The 19265-nt window shown below is 44.7% G+C and overlaps 3 long non-coding RNA genes across 21 annotated transcripts in view; 2 read left to right on the top strand and 1 right to left on the bottom strand.

The window, feature by feature from the left end:
* LOC108348527 (uncharacterized) overlaps positions 1 to 16118 on the bottom strand; it is a 26575-nt gene extending 10457 nt beyond the window's left edge. Inside the window, exons 1-4 of one of the 5 annotated variants that reach the window (XR_005495481.2) lie at positions 15766 to 16118; positions 11256 to 11428; positions 10397 to 10451; positions 2365 to 6744 (exon numbers count right to left, since the gene is read on the bottom strand). This is a non-coding gene — a long non-coding RNA (uncharacterized LOC108348527). Of the gene's footprint in view, positions 1 to 2364; positions 6745 to 10396; positions 10452 to 11255; positions 11429 to 14453; positions 14890 to 15765 lie in introns of those variants that run through there. The other 4 variants (XR_001841841.3, XR_010059418.1, XR_005495480.2 and 1 more) reach the window with 4 other exon arrangements.
* Positions 2899 to 11262, top strand: LOC102546683 (uncharacterized). 15 transcript variants are annotated; one of them, XR_005495475.2, is made up of 7 exons: positions 2901 to 2947; positions 4028 to 4143; positions 5466 to 5597; positions 5935 to 6038; positions 6715 to 6793; positions 8739 to 8821; positions 10583 to 11262. It is a non-coding gene; the product is annotated as an uncharacterized LOC102546683 (long non-coding RNA). The 15 variants fall into 15 exon arrangements; XR_001841839.3 differs by having other exon boundaries at positions 4028 to 4168; positions 8771 to 8821; XR_596660.4 differs by having other exon boundaries at positions 4028 to 4168.
* Positions 15105 to 19265, top strand: LOC134482825 (uncharacterized). Its single transcript, XR_010059420.1, has 2 exons — positions 15105 to 15238; positions 19095 to 19265. It is a non-coding gene; the product is annotated as an uncharacterized LOC134482825 (long non-coding RNA).

Here is a 19265-nt window from a genome sequence, read left to right as displayed (position 1 = left end):
TGGGACTAGAACCTGGTGCTTCTCGCATAGTCAGTGATCTCTACAAACCGAGCCATATCCCTACTCCAATACTGATCAATATTCTTACAGATTATAAATGCATACATGCTCAACCCACCATATTATATATAGATACAGATACAGATATAGTAATGGGGAAATGGTGCTTTCTAACACAGCAAACAATGGAAAAAAAAAAAAAAAACGTTTGCTTAAGTTACCCCTTCAGTAATTTATTCCATTGAGATGCAGAGATCTCTCCCTAACCTGAGAATTTCCGGTGTGTGTTAACAGCAAGTGAGCATTCGTGGCTGTGAGAGCTTTTAAAGATTTGATTATTTGCATTTCGTCCATAGGTGTTTTGCTTGCCTGTTTGTGCACGGAGCCATATTGGATTTGGGCCTAGCTGCTTTTTGACTGCATGGTTCAAAGTGACTCTGGGCTGTTTGGCCACAGAGACTCACCCCGAAGATGACTGCCATAAATCTTAAGATTGTTGGATAAAGCCTCTCCCATGAATTTACGGCACAGGAGTATAACATTCAAGGGATGCCTCAGCTCGAGCAGATACCAGTTATCTCCTCAGTCAACACCCAGTGTCTCCACCACCTGACCTCATCGCCTGAGTTCTTTGCCTCCAGCTATCACCGCCTATACCCTCATCTCCCCCTCCTTCATATTTCACAAAGGTCACTCCCCCTACCTGAAAGCCTTAAAAGCTGCAATGTTCATCCCAATAAACGAGACCTTGACAACAGAACTTTTGCTTGGTCTCCTTCTCTTCACCCCCATTTTGGCCCACAGGTAGAAAGCCTCTTCGGGACCCTGAATAACTGGGTCCCCGCTGGCAGGGACAAGTGGCGCCCGAACAGGGACCCCGAAGCAAGGCCGACTACAGGACGACGGAGATAAGAGAGCTGCAGCGGGAATCGAGGACTCTTCAGACCGTATAGCTCGTGCGTCACTGGAGAGGGAGAGCAATGAAGTTCTACTGGATTCTACTGAAACTTCTCTTTCTAACTGTGCTGACATCCGGAACGTCAAGCCCCTATCAGATTTGGAATTACACCTGGGTAATTATAAATGAGGCTGGAGATACCACCTTTACCACCTCCCACACTGGCCCTAACCCCACCTGGCCACAATTAACTCCATATTTTTGTAAACTAGCTGCAGGAGGAAATTCTTACTGGGGCCTCGCAGACAAATACTTACCCCTAATTGAAGCCCCTCATGGGTCTAGTTTTAATGAAAGATATGTCAGTTGTGACACTGTCCATCGACGCACCAACATTAGGGAAACTGACTTTTATGTCTGTCCCGGATCCCACAGAGATCGATCCCTAAACTATAAGTGTGGATACAGGGATCAATTCTATTGTGCCTCCTGGGGGTGTGAAACCACAGGAGACGCATACTGGAAACCTACCTCCTCTTGGGATTATATCACAGTAAAAAAGGGGTGGCACAATTCTAACAGAAACAGTACTCTAACCCAGGAATGCCGGAACACTGAGCCTTCCAAGGGCTGGTACAACCCTCTTACAATAACTTTTACTGATGCTGGGAAAAAGATCACCCCAGAAAACTGGCATAGGGGGTTTGAGTGGGGTCTCCGGATGTATGTTGCCAATAGAGACCCCGGAGTAACCTTCAAAATTAGATTATTTAAAACCACCCCCAACTTACATAAGGCCTCCATTGGGCCTAACCCTCAATTGCATAGCCAGGGTTCCTTGCCACCCAGGGTGGTGACTCAGCCCCCCTTTAACACCTCTAGTCCTCCAACTACCCTTTTTCAGCCCACCATACCTGTTGGGCCAATGTCCCCCACAAGCCTGATTTTATCTGTTCTTAACGCCTCAGCTCTTGCCTTGGTATATCATGAACAGGAAACAAATACCTCTATTTATGAGGAATGCTGGATGTGTTTTTCAGCTAACCCTCTTTTCTATGAGGGTATAGCCACTTTTGGCAACATCACATATACTAATAACACTGGTGGTCTCTCTTGGAACACCATAGAACTCACTATCACAGAAGTCTCAGGGATAGGAAGCTGCCTCCTCGGGAAGAACATGCTCCTCCCTAAACAATTATTAGAAATATATAATCATACCATAATCGTTGACAATCAAAATACATATTTACAAGCCCCCAAGTATACTTATCTAGCATGTTCCACTGGTCTAACCACATATGTTATAACATCTCAATTTTTAAAGACTAAAGATTACTGTGTGCTGGTTCAATTATTTCCCAGACTCAGCATACATGAGCCAGAGACTTTTCTTAAATCCTGGGAAAAGTCTCGGATATGCCTCACAAGGTAAAAAGAGAACCAGTAACTGCCATCACTCTCACCGTTCTCCTAGGTCTAGGGGCCACGGGTGCAGGCACTGGCATCGCTTCCCTCGTTACTTCCCATCAATACTATAACCAGCTTAGTGAAGCCATAGATAAGGATATTGTTGAATTAAGAGATGGATTAGCTAACTTAAAAGACTCAGTTGCCTCGTTGTCTGAAGTAGTCTTACAAAATAGAAGAGGCCTAGACTTAATCTTCCTACAACAAGGAGGACTTTGTGCAGCCTTAAAAGAGGAATGCTGTGTTTATGTAGATAAGACTGGACTTGTAGAAGACAGTCTAAAAAAGGTGAGAGATAGCCTAGAAAAACGAAGGAGAGAGAGAAAACAACAAGAGTCTTGGTACCAAAACTGGTTTTCTACATCCCCATGGCTCTCTACCTTGTTGCCCTCAATTTTGGGATCCCTTGTGGGCCTACTTTTGTTGATTTCCTTTGGTCCTTGGGCCTTCCAACGACTTACACGCTTTATTAAATCACAAATAGATTCTGCTTTGCCTAGAAATTCTGTTTCAGTACATTATCATCGCTTGGAGACCGGAACAGCTGAGGAGAACCAGAGAGACAACGAACAAGATGAGGTGCCTACAACTTATCGGGAGAGGCTCAATTTCCACAATCTCTTATATTAATGCCATCTGGCTCTTGCTCTTTCGCCCCTGGGCTCAAGTGAGAGGAATGAGAAGATGACCTGATGTAGCTATCCTCAGGGACGGGCAACTTCCTCTGACCCTTGACCAATCTAAGACAGGAACCTTGGGGGCGACGAGGTGATCCTATGACAGATAAGGCTGGGGTTTTAGAGGTCGATCCTAAGACAGAGGTGGCTACACCCCGTTTAAACGTGCGGGCCGGTCAAATGCTCCTCTGCCCAGTTTCTCCCCCAATAACACATGTTTGTCTGTATATCACTGTGCGCCAAAAAAAGGCCCATGCTGTAGACGTCTTTATATAGAGACATCTTGGCTGCATCATGAGTTCAAAGCCAACCTGGGATACATGACCCTCTGTCTCAAAGAAAGTTAATCATTTCGACCATTAATGTGATTATGATAATACCATTAACAACATTATTAATACATTGATTATACTTGATATAATAATATTGTGTAAAAATAATATATGATAAATATAATTTCTAATATATACAACATGTGATATATCAATATATAGTTTCCCCTGGAACAGTAGTCATAGACAGTTGTTAGCCTGATATGGGTGCTGGGAATTAAACCCCGGGTTCTCTGGAAGAGCAACCAATCCTCTCAGCCTGCAAGCCACTTTTCAAGCACCCAAGTGAACACTTGTGATCAGTTCCCGTGCACTCAGTTTGACCACCTGGAGACTTTCCCGATCTTGTCTTTTTCATCAATGGCTTCTCCAAGTTATGTAGTCCTTGTTTGCTTTGTGCATGGGCTGGGGAAGGGGGTGTTGCCGCCTCAGGCACCAGACAACACAGCTCCACCCACAGCAGCTAAGTGCGGCAGTGTAGTGACAATAAAACCGGACACGGTAGATTTTACCTTGAGAACCTGCACTCTCCCAAGAACTATCCCTTTGCAAGTCTGTGTGGTGGAACAGACATTGGTGGCTATATATTAAGAGGTAGGAGCTACCTTGAAGTGGGACAGGTGGTATTAATTCAAGATTGCATTATCTAGGATAAAGCCTCACATTCGGTCTGGAGTTTGTGGACAAAGCTAAAGAGAAAACAAACACTCCGGGAAGCATCTGTGTCTATGCAGACTCAAGACAGAATCCCAGTCTCCTGTCCTTGGTGAACAGCCCCTTTATCGTAGCAGGTGGGAGGCAATCAAGATCTTTATAAACCGGCAAGGCCTCACACGGTGTTCTGACAGCCCCACTGTCCTCTCGCCATTGCTAGTCACTCTTACTGACTCACCACTAGTCACCGCTGCTCTGGTCAGTTCTCTGTGTCTCTGTCCTGAACTGCCCCTGTCTCCCTCTACCTGGGCACTCAAGGACAGAGTTTCCCAGAGCCAGCAGCTCACTACAAGGATGGAGACCACTACATTCTGGAGTGCATTTACATGCCAAATCATACAAATGACATTAAGCTTAAAAATTCTTATTTGGGGGGAGAATAAAGGCTTACAGTGAATTATCCCCTCTTCTTAAAAAATAATAACAGCTTCTTGTATCTCAGCTATGGAAGTTTGCATGCTCGGAGGTATAGCACAATGTCGGTTCAGGTTAAATGTGTACAAGTCTCACAGACACTATTTCTAGCTCTAAGTGCCTTTCACCCAGTGCAAAGTCCCTAAGCCCTGGAATCACTCCCCAGGGCGTGCTTTGCCTCTTTCTCCAGGTGCCAGAGATTTGGAGGACAGGCTCTGTGGTGGTGGTGGGGCTTTACCTTGCTCTCTGTCCTGTGAGTTTTCAAAGAACAAACCCATGGTGTTTTGTTTCAACTCTACGTACATAGCTTTTCTTCATCCAGAAAAGATAGGTAGAAGTCAGAACAACAGCCCTTTGGGCTTATTAGTAATATTAAATGAGAAAATACGCGTGAAATACTTAACACGCCATCAAGTACACATAAATGCACATTGGTTATTAAATGACATTATTGGTGGTAATAATTACAGTTGCTATGAAACAAGAGTAGTTCGTGACTGAGCAGGTCTTACTCAATGCTTAATATTATTGCTAAAATATGTGGCAATCTTTACTACTATATCGTGTCAGACAATATATTTTACATAACTGTTCTAAACAAAAAAGACCAATAACTAGCCAGTGTCCACTCATGGATGACAACAGCTCTGTGACATCACATACAGATTTCCCATCACTTTTGTGTCTGCTGAAGTGCACACCATCAGTGGACTGTGTCGTGTCTACACACAAGGTTCTCCTGAACTCCCAGGATCTATGATCACTGTGATCTGAATTAGGCACAGGCCTTTGAGACAGAGAAGTGCATGTCTCTATACATAAAGAAAGGGCATCAGAGATCATGGACGTATCACCGACCGTGGTACACTCAAAGGGGCTGTGAGTGTCCTTTGCACAGGAGAGGGCGGGCGGGCAGGAAAATGAGAAAATAGCATAAATTGAACCATGGTTTCTTGGCAGGGCCTGTTCTGGAGATGAGAGAACAAATAGAAATCATATAGAACTTGAAGTGGAGGAGGAGAAGACAAGGCTACTGGAGCGTGGACACCAGAGTTGGGTAAACTCTCCCAGATAACAGGCCATGAAAGAAAGGTGAGTAGACATAGGCACTCTTTACACATTGAAGCTATTTTTAGCCCCTAAAGGGTAAGGATAAGTGTTAGACCAAACCAGAGGTCTTTATCTTGCAGTTCCCCTGACCCGCCTACGGATTGTCCTGTGCTCCCTTCGCTGAGTATGAAAACTGCCTCACATTCAGCTACCTTAACCATCTATCTTCAGTCACTAGTAGATAGTTCTGAACCAGTGACTAATCGTTTTGTTTCTATTTAAAGATGTCGAGATTGATGAGTGACTCATGGTGCTGGGACACCCTGCTTGGTGTCAAATGTTCTACTGATGGCAAACAGAACTTGCCTTTCACTTGCAGGAGAACTCCAGGAAGCACTTTCATTGTCAACCGGAGCTCTTCTTTCTTTTTCCTCTTCTTTTTCATTTCTACACCTGTCTGATACACTCAAGAGCCAAACTCAGGTCAGTAGTAGTAAATCACAAGGCCACTGCTACCCTTGGCCTTGATCCCTTTGGAATTTGTATGAAGGATAGTGGTGGCATTATTAAAGAATGTGTGGTGATTTTATCTGGGGAAGGGAAGACAGAAGATGAAGACTGGTCAGGGAAGGGTGGCCTTGTGAAATTGGTAGTGGTGGGGGATGCAGTGGGGGATGGGTGCGACTTGCCTAGTTTTAACCATCTTACTTCTTGCCTCTCTCTTCAGTCACAAAGAAAATTGTGTTACTATTAGTTTGCCCTTGTCTGTTTGCATACATGTGAAAACGTGGGGAAATCTACAAATCGCTTGGCAAAGGCCTTTAACAAGTTTACATGGCTTCCATGAGCTTGATTTTTTTCCCCATATGGTTGATGGTCAAGGGCACTGCTCCCTCGATCATAAAGTCATGTTGCTTGTTTTAAGAGACCAGACACAAGACTGTCCCACCCTACTGCAAATAAGGTCTCCAGATTATCATCTCATCTCTTGGACTGTGTTAGAGAACTGGGCTTCCAGATATATGTAATGATGAGGTCCAATAAATAAACTTGATTGAACCTAGATTATCTCGGAGTCTTGAGACAATTGTGTAACTGGTGGTTTAGGGTGGGTATCACGTTGGGTTTTCTTCATTCTCAGAATTCTTGGCGTTTTCAGAGTTCCGATGGCACCAGTGAGTTTCCCTGTCTGAAGAGATAGAGAAAATGTTCCCATGTCTTGCCTGTCATCGACCCAGGTATGTCAAAGCCCTCTGTGAAAACCAGATGGTCAGATTTCACTGTCTATGGAAAAGAAAAAAAGACTAGAAGCCATAATGCAATCCAACAGATTCCCACAGCAAACATCCTACCTCAGAAAGAAAATAAATCTCCATGGATTGATCACCGTGGATCAGAAGCCAGGGCCATCCCCATCACCAAACATGCATGGAGCAACCATGATGCCTGAGGCACTGTGAGAGCCAGCAATACCAACACAACACATCGGCTTTTAAGGGAAACAACCTCATGTTTATGAGTACCCAAATATAGCACATTTTATATATGTTTTCCAAGAAATGTTTTCAATGGCATTAAGAGCCTAGAAATACTTTAGACATGTTACAAAAAATGGCTCAAGGAATTTCAGTAACTGTTCAACGGAATTCTGGAGTTGGTCAATAATAGAGACAGAGCTGTCCTACTCCGTGATGTGCTATGCATTAAAATACAGGGAGTAGAAAGAATGCTCAAAGACACAGTACAGCGAGAAGGAAAAATGAGCCATGACCATCAAAGAAAAGAGATGAGAATTTGATTTCACAAGAAATATGTCCCTGAGCAGGGGAGAGAGCTTTATTGGTAAAGTGCTTGCCTTGCAAGAACCGAGGTTTAATTCCCAGGACTCATAAGTGGGAGAAAATATACTGGCATGATGGTGGCACCCACTTGTAGAGGTGTAGGTGGGGGAGCCCCAGAGGCTAGTTGGCTAGATGAAGCCATGCATTGGTAGAGGTATAGGTGGGTGGACCCCAGGGGCTAGCTGTTCCGACGGCAGCGGTGAGTTTCTCTGTCTGAAGAGATACAATGAACTGAAGACATACGAGCTTACTTCTTGAGTTCCAAGCCAGTGACAGACTGTCTCAAACAACAAGTGGATAGTACCAGTAGGTAACATCTGAAGGTGTCCTCTGGCTTCTCCGTGCACACGCACAAGTGGAACCTACACACTGGTACACACATAAACACACGCTGTCCTTTGACCTGCTGGCTGCTGTGGAGAATCTGGGTCTCAGAATGACTTGATGACACTGCTAAAATGAAAAGGGCAGGGACCCTTTAAACCTGGCATCTGGGAGGCAGACATAGGCAGATCTTTGTGAATTACAGGCTAGCAGGTTCATATTTCTACCCAAAATCCTGGACCAGAAAACCACCTGGGGCTCAGTAGAACATGGTCACCAGGAACTTGTCACCTCTAGGTAGTTTTGTGGTATGAGAGGCCCCTTCAGAAAGGTGACTGACTGCCACACAGGTGACTGACTACCGCACACTAGATAAAGGTATTATTAACAACTAATTATTCGCCTACCTGCAGCTCTCTGAAGTTGTATGCACATTATAAGAATGTGTTACAATAAAGTCACATTCCCACACTCAATAGAAAATCTTGATTACTTTCTACTTTGGGTGTTCAATAAAAATTAACCTGATCACGAAAACACATGAACACACTTCGCAGTGTAATCCATTGAGTGCCCTAATCCTCCAGAGGTGCCCAGGAATTCATTGCTCAGTATAAGAGAAAGAAACAATGGTTCAGAAGAAAAGCAAGACTCTTCCCACAATCCCAAAGCTGGGAGGCACACAGGCAGAATTTCAGGTCATATTGACCAATTGTAAACTGAATGCCCTTTCGGGATATCCCGTGGCCTCACCGTTCATGAGAAATTTACTCTTTGTTCCTTTTTCCTAATCAGAGGTGACGCTTTTAAAAGGTGATTGGTTTGTTTGTTTATTTATTTATTTATTTATTTATTTATTTATTTATTTATTGCCAGCCTTCCCCTCGGCAAATGGCATATTGATTCCCCTCTATCTATCTATACACCCACCTTCAGCACAAAAGCCCAAGGTTGACACAAAACGCCATCTGTATTACAGAGACTCTGTTATTACAGGTTTTCTGTTGGTATTTTGTAGGTTCTCACACCGACTTTAAATCTTTCCCTCAGTCTACACTGAATAACCATATGACGCAAACGAGTGAGGAACTGAGCCATCAGGTAAACAAGGGATTGGGTTATTATTCCAATAGCAGCCTTGGAAAGTCAATCAAATAAAAAAAAAAATCCAAGCAAAGCCTTAGTCCTTATGAGTAAGAAACTATGGTGTTAGTTTTCTGTCAACTTGACACAAGCAAGAGTCATCTAGGAGATGACTAGGAACATCTAGGAACATCAATTGATAAGTTGCCTTCATCAAATTGGCCTGTAGGCAAGTCTATGGAGGCTTCTCCTTAATTGGTGATTGACGTTAGAAGGCATGATCTACTACTCTGGTGGTAGCAGTCCTGGGCAGGTGGTTTTGTACAGAGAAGTAAACTGAGAAAATCATAGACTACAAGCCAGTAAACAGTGTCCCTCAATGGTCTCTGCTGGTGTTCCCTGTCTCCAGGGTCCTTCCTTGGGTTCCTGCCCTGAATTCCCTCAATGATGAACTGTGACCACATTGTGTAATCCAAACAAACCCTCCAAGACTCTTTTGGTTATGGCATCGATGACAGAAATAGAAAGCAAACTGGGATAGCTAGCTACTGAACAGAGATTCATTCAAACAAGCAGCTGACATTCCTGGATCTTCCCATTCTCAAGAGAAGCAAATAGATGCAAAAAGAACACACATCAGTATCAGTGTCTGCAAATGAGGGTGGCCACACATGGCCCTACAGTTTTAGATTTCCCTTAGGTGAAGCATCTTTGAACTCCTTGTTCTCAAATATCTTAACTAAGTGAGTGAATGAATGACTCAAACAACGGCACGCCCTGAATCTGACCATTAATACGGTGAGACGATATTATGGAAATCTATGGTATTTAAGATGAGTAAGACATTTTCTCATGAGAAGATACACACAAACAGTTCTTGGAGGGGTCATTCCTAGTCTAGCCTCTCATCTGCCCCATGATGATTTGGAAATGCATTTATGTTCCTAGGCATATCTTATCCTCCCATTGGCAAGTGAGGATATGGTAAAAATAGAGAAACAGCCCATTCTCTGAGTAGACTGCCACCCATATTCTAACCTGGAAATAATAACATGGCAGGGGTCCTGATTCTGACATCAAACACGAAAACCAACTCAGAAGTAGGACGTCAACTAAAAACAAAGTGATAGGCCTGAAGTTTCTCTCTAAGCTTCTTCTGAAGCCCGAGTGCAGCTCTGATAATTGCCTGTGGCATCATTTATATCTATTTAATAGGATATTATCAGCAGAAGCAGAAATGTCAAGGAGCTCACAGTGACATTGTTTCTATTTTTGTGAAATGGTCAAGTGACACTTATGCCAGGATGACTCACTCTTGACTCTGGCACACCACTTTCACAGAGAGTGGGGAATGGCTTGTGACTGGTGCAGAACAGAACACTGGGCAGAGGAAGTCCCCACACACCAGCTGACTCCAGTCCCCTTTCTTACACTCATCTTGGAAACAAACTTTAAGGTCCCGAGCTTCTGCAAGCTAATCTGAAAACTCTCATCTAAAGGTCACCCCATTACCAATATGGATAACTGACGCTCTGTTTTGGCATCTTCTTGGTCAACTTTTAATGCTCCACAAACTTAATTCATGTTGCTTACCTCCTTCAAAAGAAGGGATGACCTCGTTCATCTGTTTTCCTCATGGTGGGACAAACTGTTAAAAAAAAAAGGCTATCATTGTTATCAAGGTAGCAGCTGAGATCCCTAATTAGAACTCTTTGTTAATCTTGTTATAAACCAGGATTGCCTTAATTTTTAATTGGCAACATTTTATTTATCATCCAGAACATGGTGCTGGAGAGACGGCTCAGGGGTGAAGAGTGCTGGCTGTTCCTGCAGAGGACTGGAGTTCAGATGCCAGCACCCACTTTGAGTGACCTACAACTGTCAGTAGCTCTAACGCCAAGGAATTCCTTCTTCTGGCCTCCATAGGAACTACATGTGCATGCACATGCCGGCGTCTCTCTCTCTCTCTTTCTCTCTCTCTCTCTCTCTCTCTCTCTCTCTCTCTCTCTCTCTCTCTCTCTGTCACACACACACACACACACACACACACACACACACACACACCCCAAATAAAATAGAAGTTGAAAAAATTTTAAAGAATATTCTGCTTTGACATCGATAGATAGATACAGATGATACAGATAGACATAGATGATATTGATATAGATAATAGATGATAGAGATATATTGTGGAAGAGGTAAATCCAGCTAATCCCAAAATACATGGTCTCGTTATAGCTATAGCTTTTGTCAGAACAGTTAGCGTTCTAACTTCTGTATTTCAGCAATCACTTCCTATTCTCACCACAGGGAACAACTGATCTTTTTTTATTCTCTGGCATCTATGATCATGTGTCCTTTGACTAACTAACATCCTTCCATCTTTTCCTTCTGAGGAATCCCCCAGACTCTGGGAACCGCCATTCTACCTTCGTTGACACAAGGCCAATACCTTAGACGTTGCCTATGTACAGCATGTGAAGCTTCCCTTTCGGCGCATGGCTCTCTTACGCGAGTGTCCTTCTGTTTCATCCATCCTGTTGTAACTGGCAGAGTCCCTTCTTTTTCATGTCCGTGTGCCTATCATGGTTTCTGTGTTCCACAGTTTCTTCCTCTAGTCATCAGCTGAAGGACACGTACATAGATTTCACATCTTGGTTTTTTTACAGATAGTACTGTTATAAATATGCACGTAGAGATTCCTCCTCAACACGCCGATTCATTTTCTTTGGACACAGAGTTGTCAGTGGGGTCACTGAGGCATGCGGTGGGTCTAGTAGTCAGGTGTGGAAGCATCCTTACTGCTTTCTACACTGGCCGTACTAGTTTGCATTCCTACCAAGGGTGGACCAGGGCCTCCTATCTCTACAGCCTCAGCAACATTTATTTTATTTTGTCGTATTGAAAGCAGCCATTCAAAAAATAAATAAAATAAATAAAACTTTTTTTTTAAAGCAGCCATTCTAACAAGAGTTGGGTAGTAACTCGATGTGCTTTTATCTACATTTCTCTGGTAATTAGCAGGGTGAAGCATTTTTCCTACACCTGCTGGCCATTTATATGCATTCGTTCCTGAACTATCTATTCATATTTGTATCTACTGTCTTAATTATCTGCCAGAATACATTCAATATCATTCCGTCCATCCATTTGTTGTTGTTGCCTCTGCTTTGTAAATATAACCCAAACCACCCCCTAGACTAACATCATGGAGTTTCCTCTATATATTCATCTAGTGGTTTCATACTTCAATCTTACATTACATTTTTTAAACCCATTTTGAGTTGAATGCATGGTGAGGAAGAAGGATCTAATTGAATCCTTTGGCATGTGGACATCTAGCTTCCCAATGTCATCAAGGAGACTGTCCTGTCTCTCATGTCAGTCACAGCCACGTCTGTCTTGAGGTCCTCTTTTGGTGCTAAGGTTTGTCTTTAAGCCCTGTGGGTACCAGCACAGAGATTAGGGTTCTACAGGGTCTTCCTGGCCCTCGGTTTTACTGCGGCAAGCCCAGTACTGAGGTTGAAGGTAAAGTATCATATCTAATTTAGTGTTTCCCACAGCAAACAATATCTCAACTGTGTTGCTCCGTGAAATCTGGGGGAGGAGTAATTCAAGAAACAGAAACTGTCCTTGGGGCCCTCCTCTGTGGTCCCAGTGTGCCATACCCAGAGACAGCTCCCTCAGTTCTTGTGATTCTGTCCTGGTGGATGAATGCTTGTTCAAGCTGATGCTCCACGGGTGGGAAGAAGGCTCTGTTCTACCACCCTGCTGTGCCCTAGGATGCTGCTGTGCCTAGGATGCTGCTGTGCCCTAGGATGCTGCTGTGCCCTAGGATGCTGCTGTGCCCTAGGATGCTGCTGTGCCTAGGATGCTGCTGTGCCTAGGATGCTGCTGTGCCCTAGGATGCTACTGTGCCTAGGATGCTGCTGTGCCTAGGATGCTGCTGTGCCCTAGGATGCTGCTGTGCCCTAGGATGCTGCTGTGCCCTAGGATGCTGCTGTGCCCTAGGACGCTGCTGTGCCCTAGGACGCTGCTGTGCCCTAGGATGCTGCTGTGCCCTAAGATGCTGCTGTGCCCTAAGATGCTGCTGTGCCCAAGATGCTGCTGTGCCCAAGATGCTGCTGTGCCCTAGGATGCTACTGCCTGGGCTTGAATGAATAGCAAACAACTTTTCAAGCTTAGCAAGTCATTTTTCCCCCTTTCCTTTATTTTTATAGTTGGTTTTTGGTGGGGGATGAGTATTCCTTGTTGGCTCTCCTAGCTCCCCTCCCAGCTTCAGAAGCTGAGTCTTCCTTTCCGTTAGAACCCTTGATTGTTTTCTGCAAATAGAGCAAAAACCTTAGATCCTGAATCCAGACTTTCTGGTCATTCACCAGGATGCTTTTATTCCCACAGCCAGAAAGAAGCAAGGCACACAAGGCAACGATGGCAATTTACGCGCTAGCCCCCAGGAGGACAGCGTCAAGGTTTGCCTCTTCTCACCAACAAAGCCTCCTCCCCTGACAGCTCTGTCCCTCCATTTCTTGCCCTCTGAGGCTGGGATACTATTTATCTGCTGTATCTGCTTCCTACGTATTTTATGAATTGTTAACTCCTGCCTGACATTAGAACAAACATTAATTCTCTTACTGCTCAAAACCCAGCTTCTGGAATCAGAGAAAGGACTGAAAGAGCTGAAGGGGCTCGAGACCCCATATGAACAACAATGCCAACCAACCAGAGCTTTCAGGGACTAAGCCACTACCCAAAGACTATACATGGACTGACCCTGGGCTCCAACCTCATAGGTAGCAATGAATATCCTAGTAGGGGCACCAGTGGAAGGGGAAGCCCTTGGTCCTGCCAAGGCTGGACCCCCAGTGAACGGGATTGTTGGGAGGAGGGCGGTAATGGGAGGAGGATGGAGAGGGGAACACCCATAGAGAAGGGGAGGGGGAGGGGTTAGGGGGATGTTGGCCTGGAAACCGGGAAAATCAATAACATTTAAAATGTAAATAAGATATACTCAATTTAATAAAGATGAAAAAAAAAAACAGCTTCTGAGCCTACAGAAGGGGCAGAGAGTAAAGCAATTTTCAAAGGTATGTCTCTGCTGGCACCATAAAGAATGTATCAGATTGCCTTTAAACCTGCACTGAGAAGGAGCTTTAAGACTATATCATGACTCAACAGAGAGGACATAGTTCAGTTGGTAGAACGCCTGTCTAGTGTGCATAAAGCTTTGGGTTTGATCCCTAGAACCAAAGAAATGGGGCTACACTTGGAAGGCTGAAGCAGGAGGATCACTGTGAGTTTAAGGCCAGCCTGAGAACTCTTCAAACAAATAAATAAAATAAAATTGAAACAAAGTTGGGCGACTAGGGTTGCATTTCAGCTGGGGGGATGCTTGCAAGAAGCACCGGGGTTTGATCTGGAGCACAATACAAACGAGGCTTTTATCCCAGCATTCAACACAAAGGAGATGAGGATGGAGGGTCAGAAGTTCAAGGTCACTCTTGCGATGTATCAAGTTTGTAATTGCCTCAAAAAATTCCCCCAAACACACACACACACACAAATCAACTGTCTGAGGGGTTCATTGCTGGGAAGCGACTCTATGACCACGGCAACTCTTATCAAGGAAAACATTTCACTGGGGCTGGCTTACAGTTTCAGAGGTTCAGTCCATCATCTTCACGGTGGGAAGCATGACCGCATGTGGGCAGATGTGGGGCTGGAGAAGGAGCCTAGAATTCTCCATCTTGATCTGCAGAAGGAGGTTGTGTGCCACACTGGTAGTAGCTTGAGCCTAGGAGACCCCAAAGCCTGTCCCCACAGTGACACACTTCCTCCAACAAGGCCACCTCTCCTACTAATGCCACTCCCTATGGGCCAAGCATTCAAAAAAAAGAAAAAGAAAGAAAGGAAGAAAGGAAGAAAGGAAGAAAGGAAGAAAGGAAGAAAGGAAGAAAGGAAGAAAGGAAGAAAGGAAGAAAAAGAAAGAAAGAAAGAAAGAAAGAAAGAAAGAAAGAAAGAAAGAAAGAAAGAAAGAAAGAAAGAAAGAGAAATGAGTATATGGGTGTCAATGGGTGTCATTCCTATTTAAACCACCACCCAAACAAACAAATCTGCCTGGCAACTGCTACTAAACTCTTCTCTGAGGCTTGCAGCTTGCGGCTTTGGTAGGCCTCTCCAAGAGTGCTGGGTTTGAAGCTCAAGTAACAAATTCTCTGATTGTTGTTTCCTTTCCTGTTTGCCAGAGCTCGCTCGTTGCTAAGAGCTGCGAGGAAGAGCTCAAGGGAGCCTAATTCGTGAATGGCAAAGCTTACTCACAAAAGAATGTCCTACCTCCATGCCCAAAAAGAATTTCCTAGCCCCCTGCCCACGCTACAAGAGAGACAAATGGTCAGAGCTCCAAGAAAGCAACAGTGAAAGCAAAGGGTAGAGACTGCGGTAAGTCTTGCCTCGGAGCTTCAGAAGCCACCACGCGCTGGTCGCGCGTTAGGTTGGTAGGTAGCATCTAACTGTGGCAAAGCCCGTGATGGATAACTTTCCCAGATTTACCAGGTTCCAACGTGTTTGCCGCAAGATGCTCCTTGGGAATCCCAGGGCACAGAATTCGATGGCAGAAAAGAGGCTTCTTTACAAATAGAAAGAAGCAGAGGGGGCTCCACACTTGGGGGCTCCAGGATGTAAAGAGCTGGAGACGAGGGGAGAGCAATGAAGCAACGTCTTTGAAAAGTCTTCCTCTCGCGCAGCAGAAGAGCCTTCTTTCCTGACTGGAACATCACAGCAGACTTGACCTCTAGCAGCTAATGGTTTTTGATTTGGTTTGGTTTTGGGGGTTTGTTTGCTTGTTTGTTTGTTTGTTTGTTTGTTTGTTTTTGGTCAAAAGGGAAAGGAGATAAACTATACCTTCCAAGGACACCTATTATAATAAAGTATTCTGTTATTTGGTTTAATCAGAGACAGGGTCTCACCTAGCCCTCCGGGATGGCCTTGAACTCACAGCCAAAGACAAGCTTTAACTTCTAATCCTCCTGCCTTCACCTCCTGGATTCTGGGATCACAGGCCAGTGGCACCATGCCTGGTTTGGTCCAGGCCTCGGGAGTGGAAGTGAGGTGAGCTCTCTGCCAGCAAACCGAGTCACATGGCAGCTCTGCTCTGCCACTCCAGCCGCTCGGTCATCCAAATCGCTTGACTCAGCGGCTGCTACCCACGTTGGCACCGATGCCCAAAGCCGACTAGGTCCGGCCAAGGCTCAGTGTGACTCCAGGACATAGAGATACTCAGTTCTATTGGGAAGGCATTATGACTTATGTTACTAGAGAAGGGACATGGTGACCAGGGACTTAAACAATGGGAAGTTCGTTTTTTCTCAGGAATGGGGGGTGGGGTGGGTCGAAAGCAAGGTCACTGCCTTAAAGCTCCGGAGTCTGTCTGTTTTGCCTTTTCTTTTTCTCTTCTCAAAGGTGTTTTGGAGAGCAAAGCATATAGGGAACGTAATGAAAAAAAAATAGTCTGAGGGGATGGAGGACCCCCACCAGGGGACTGGCATTTAGAGATAAATGGACTGTGAGAAGGTTACTAGAATTGCCAGTCCCTAGCCAAGTTCTCTTTCAGTCAGTGGGAAATGAAGCAGTACAATGGCTCGGAAGGATTCTTTGTGAGAGTAAATAGGACAGGAGCAGGCTCTCCTAGGCTCTGTTTTTTTTTTTTTTTCCCATTGCAGATTAATAAGAGAGGCAATTATGTAATAAAAAAAATTTACCGTTAATTGATACCAGTTAAGCAGGACTACAGTTAGTCCTGTTAAGTCCTATTAGGGACCGAAGGGATTTCTTTCCTTTGCCATTGTGTGGAAATTTGACATCTTTCCTACCTTCCAGCTCATCCTCAATTACAATCTAGTAGAAGTAGGGCAGCAACAAGAGCCATTTAATGTGTCACGGCACAGGACAAGGAGTGGTAGAAGCGGAGGCTTTTCACCGAGAGTGGAGAAAACTTCACAGTGTGAGGCACAGAGGATGCTTTTCCTCCTCTGTCTCCCTCCCAGTTTCTGCATGGGCTTGGTTGAGGGTTTTCTTGTTCGTTTGTTTGTTTGCCTGCTTGGGCTTTTTTCTTATTTTCCCGGCCACAGAGTCATATACATTCTGTTCGGGCTAGCCTCCCCCCACTAAGGGCAGAGCCCTAAATAACATTTTGATATTGTAAGGTCTATACCTTCCCTCTAATGAGTCAAGGTCTGGAGCTGCATTTCCCAGAATTGAGATGGTAATGAAGTCATTAGTTTCTTCCTACTTGAAGCCCTGGCTAGAAAGAAGAATTCTATGGGCAGAGCCTGAGTGGGCTTTTTTTTTTTTTTTTTTTTTTTTTTTATAAATCTCACACCCAGCACAGCCGCAACACCTGTTACATTTTCCCAGGAACCTGAGCCTAAGACCATTTCCAATTTATTTGCTCTTGTCCATGCACAGGATACTGACAAAGGCCTGGCTCCCCGCTTTTCTAAGGCACTGCTAATTGAAAATCTCTGGCTGGTACAAATGTGAACTCAGACCCACAAGAGCTCCAAATCGGGGCCCCAGTGGTCATTTCCTCCTCCTTTTAAAGTTCCCCCTCTCTAATGCAGGTTATACAAGATTAATTTGTTCGAGGGGGGAAAATAGTCATTGAACCCTCGCGCCTAGTAAACATTTGCTTTCCTTGCACTGTTCTTTAAAAAAAGGAGAAAAAGAAATAAATAAATAAGAGAGGGGAGATAATAAAACCCAGGGGCCAGCTAACCCTACAAGGCCTGTGCTTGCTCTCAAGGGAAGGCTTGGGGGAGAGTAGTGGGGGAGGGGTAGTGGGAGAGGGCAGCACAGTGCAGTTCATTCTCCTGTGTGCTTTTAAAACCCTCCCTACTTTATTAATTTTGAACACAAGAAGGTGGGAAAATTGAGTCCCCGGTGATTGAGGATGTGTGAACTCAGGACAAGGACAGTTGTCAAGTTTAAAAGGAAATTCAAAAAACGGGATAGCTTAAAGGGTTAGAAATGTTCCTTGAAAGAGGCCAGAGGCAGGGGGCTGCAGCTTCCCTCTAGAAACGATGGGCATTTCTGGGTCTAGTCATATCTGTGAGAGAGAGAGAGGGAAAAAAAAATCTAGAAAACAAGGACATGAGAAGGTAACCTGGCTGTCCAGTGTCAGAGTCATGTGACAGGGAGACAGAGGTTGGAAGTCAGTCGCTGTCCACAGCTTCCCAGATGTGCGCTCCTCTGCAAGTCAGCACAGCAAATCCTCGGGACCTAAAGTCCCAGCAGTTGGTTGTCACGCTCCTTATCTGTTCTCCCCACCCCCCACCCCACCCCCCATGCCTCCCACACCCCTTCCCTGTCCCCCAGGAGAGTCTGGCCCTTGGTTCTGAGTTGTGTTTCACTGTTTTGTTGTTGTTTGAGCGGGTGTTTTTCCTGTGTTCACTATCAGTATTTAAACTAGTGTCTTTCTACGTCTCATTCTTAAGGGGGATTCTCAGATATTCCTTCTCTAGTGTTTGTGAGCACGGCCCATGATAAGGTTTGAATGGTGAAGGGGGCGTATTTATCAGTGGGGAAGAGGCTAATATTTCACTGAAGACATAAATATCCCAAGCTTTTTAAGCAAACATCTAATGATCTATGTTCCTTCAACCGACATGGCAGTGACTCAAATGTGACATGTGCATATAATTCTAAATCCAACATCGAAGAGAGCCGAGATTCTCAGAATATTTGGGACTTATTCAAAAGCATTCTTAAGCTGTGCAGGAGTCCATTCAAAAAAACGTTCTTAAGATCGTCAAATCTGTGTAAGAGTCCATTTAACACAGTTTTGAAGGAAGAAACTGGACAGATGGCTCAGTGGGTAAAGCCCCAGCTGTCTAGCAGGAGAGCTGGAGGAGCCCACGTACCCCGTGAATAGCCGGGCAGGTATGGCAATCCAGGTGTAATCTCATCATCTGGGGCAGAGATAGGGGAGCCCCAAGGCAAGCTGGCCACCTAGACTAGCTAGAAATGGTGAGCCCTGGGTACAGCAAGATACCCTAACTCATCTAGCAAAACCGAGAGGAAGGCACCCAGGATCAACTGCAGGCCATACATACATACCCACGCACCCCCACAGATGTGTGGGTAAACATGCAAACATACATACATACATGTACACCCCATCACACAGACACACACAGAGAATAAGAGAATGTTAGATTATTCTTTTATTGGTAAGGTGAGAGGCTCATGATATATCATTGACTGAAGTGTTTTTTTTTTTTATTTTTATTTTTTGCAGGCATGATGACACTCACCTTCAATGCGAGCGCTCAGGAGGTGGGGGCAGATGGAGCTTTGTTAAGTCTGAGGCTAGCCTGGCCTACACAGTGAGCTCCAGTCCAGCCAGAGATGCAGAGTGAGACCCTGCCCCGACTCCAACCAAACGATAAATAAACGGATCCTTTTAAAT

Source organism: Rattus norvegicus, chromosome 17 (assembly GCF_036323735.1).
Source record: "Rattus norvegicus strain BN/NHsdMcwi chromosome 17, GRCr8, whole genome shotgun sequence".
NCBI classification, from domain to species: Eukaryota; Metazoa; Chordata; class Mammalia; order Rodentia; family Muridae; genus Rattus; species Rattus norvegicus.
Note: the sequence above shows the minus strand (reverse complement) of the source record. Positions and strands in the feature narration are given on the sequence as shown.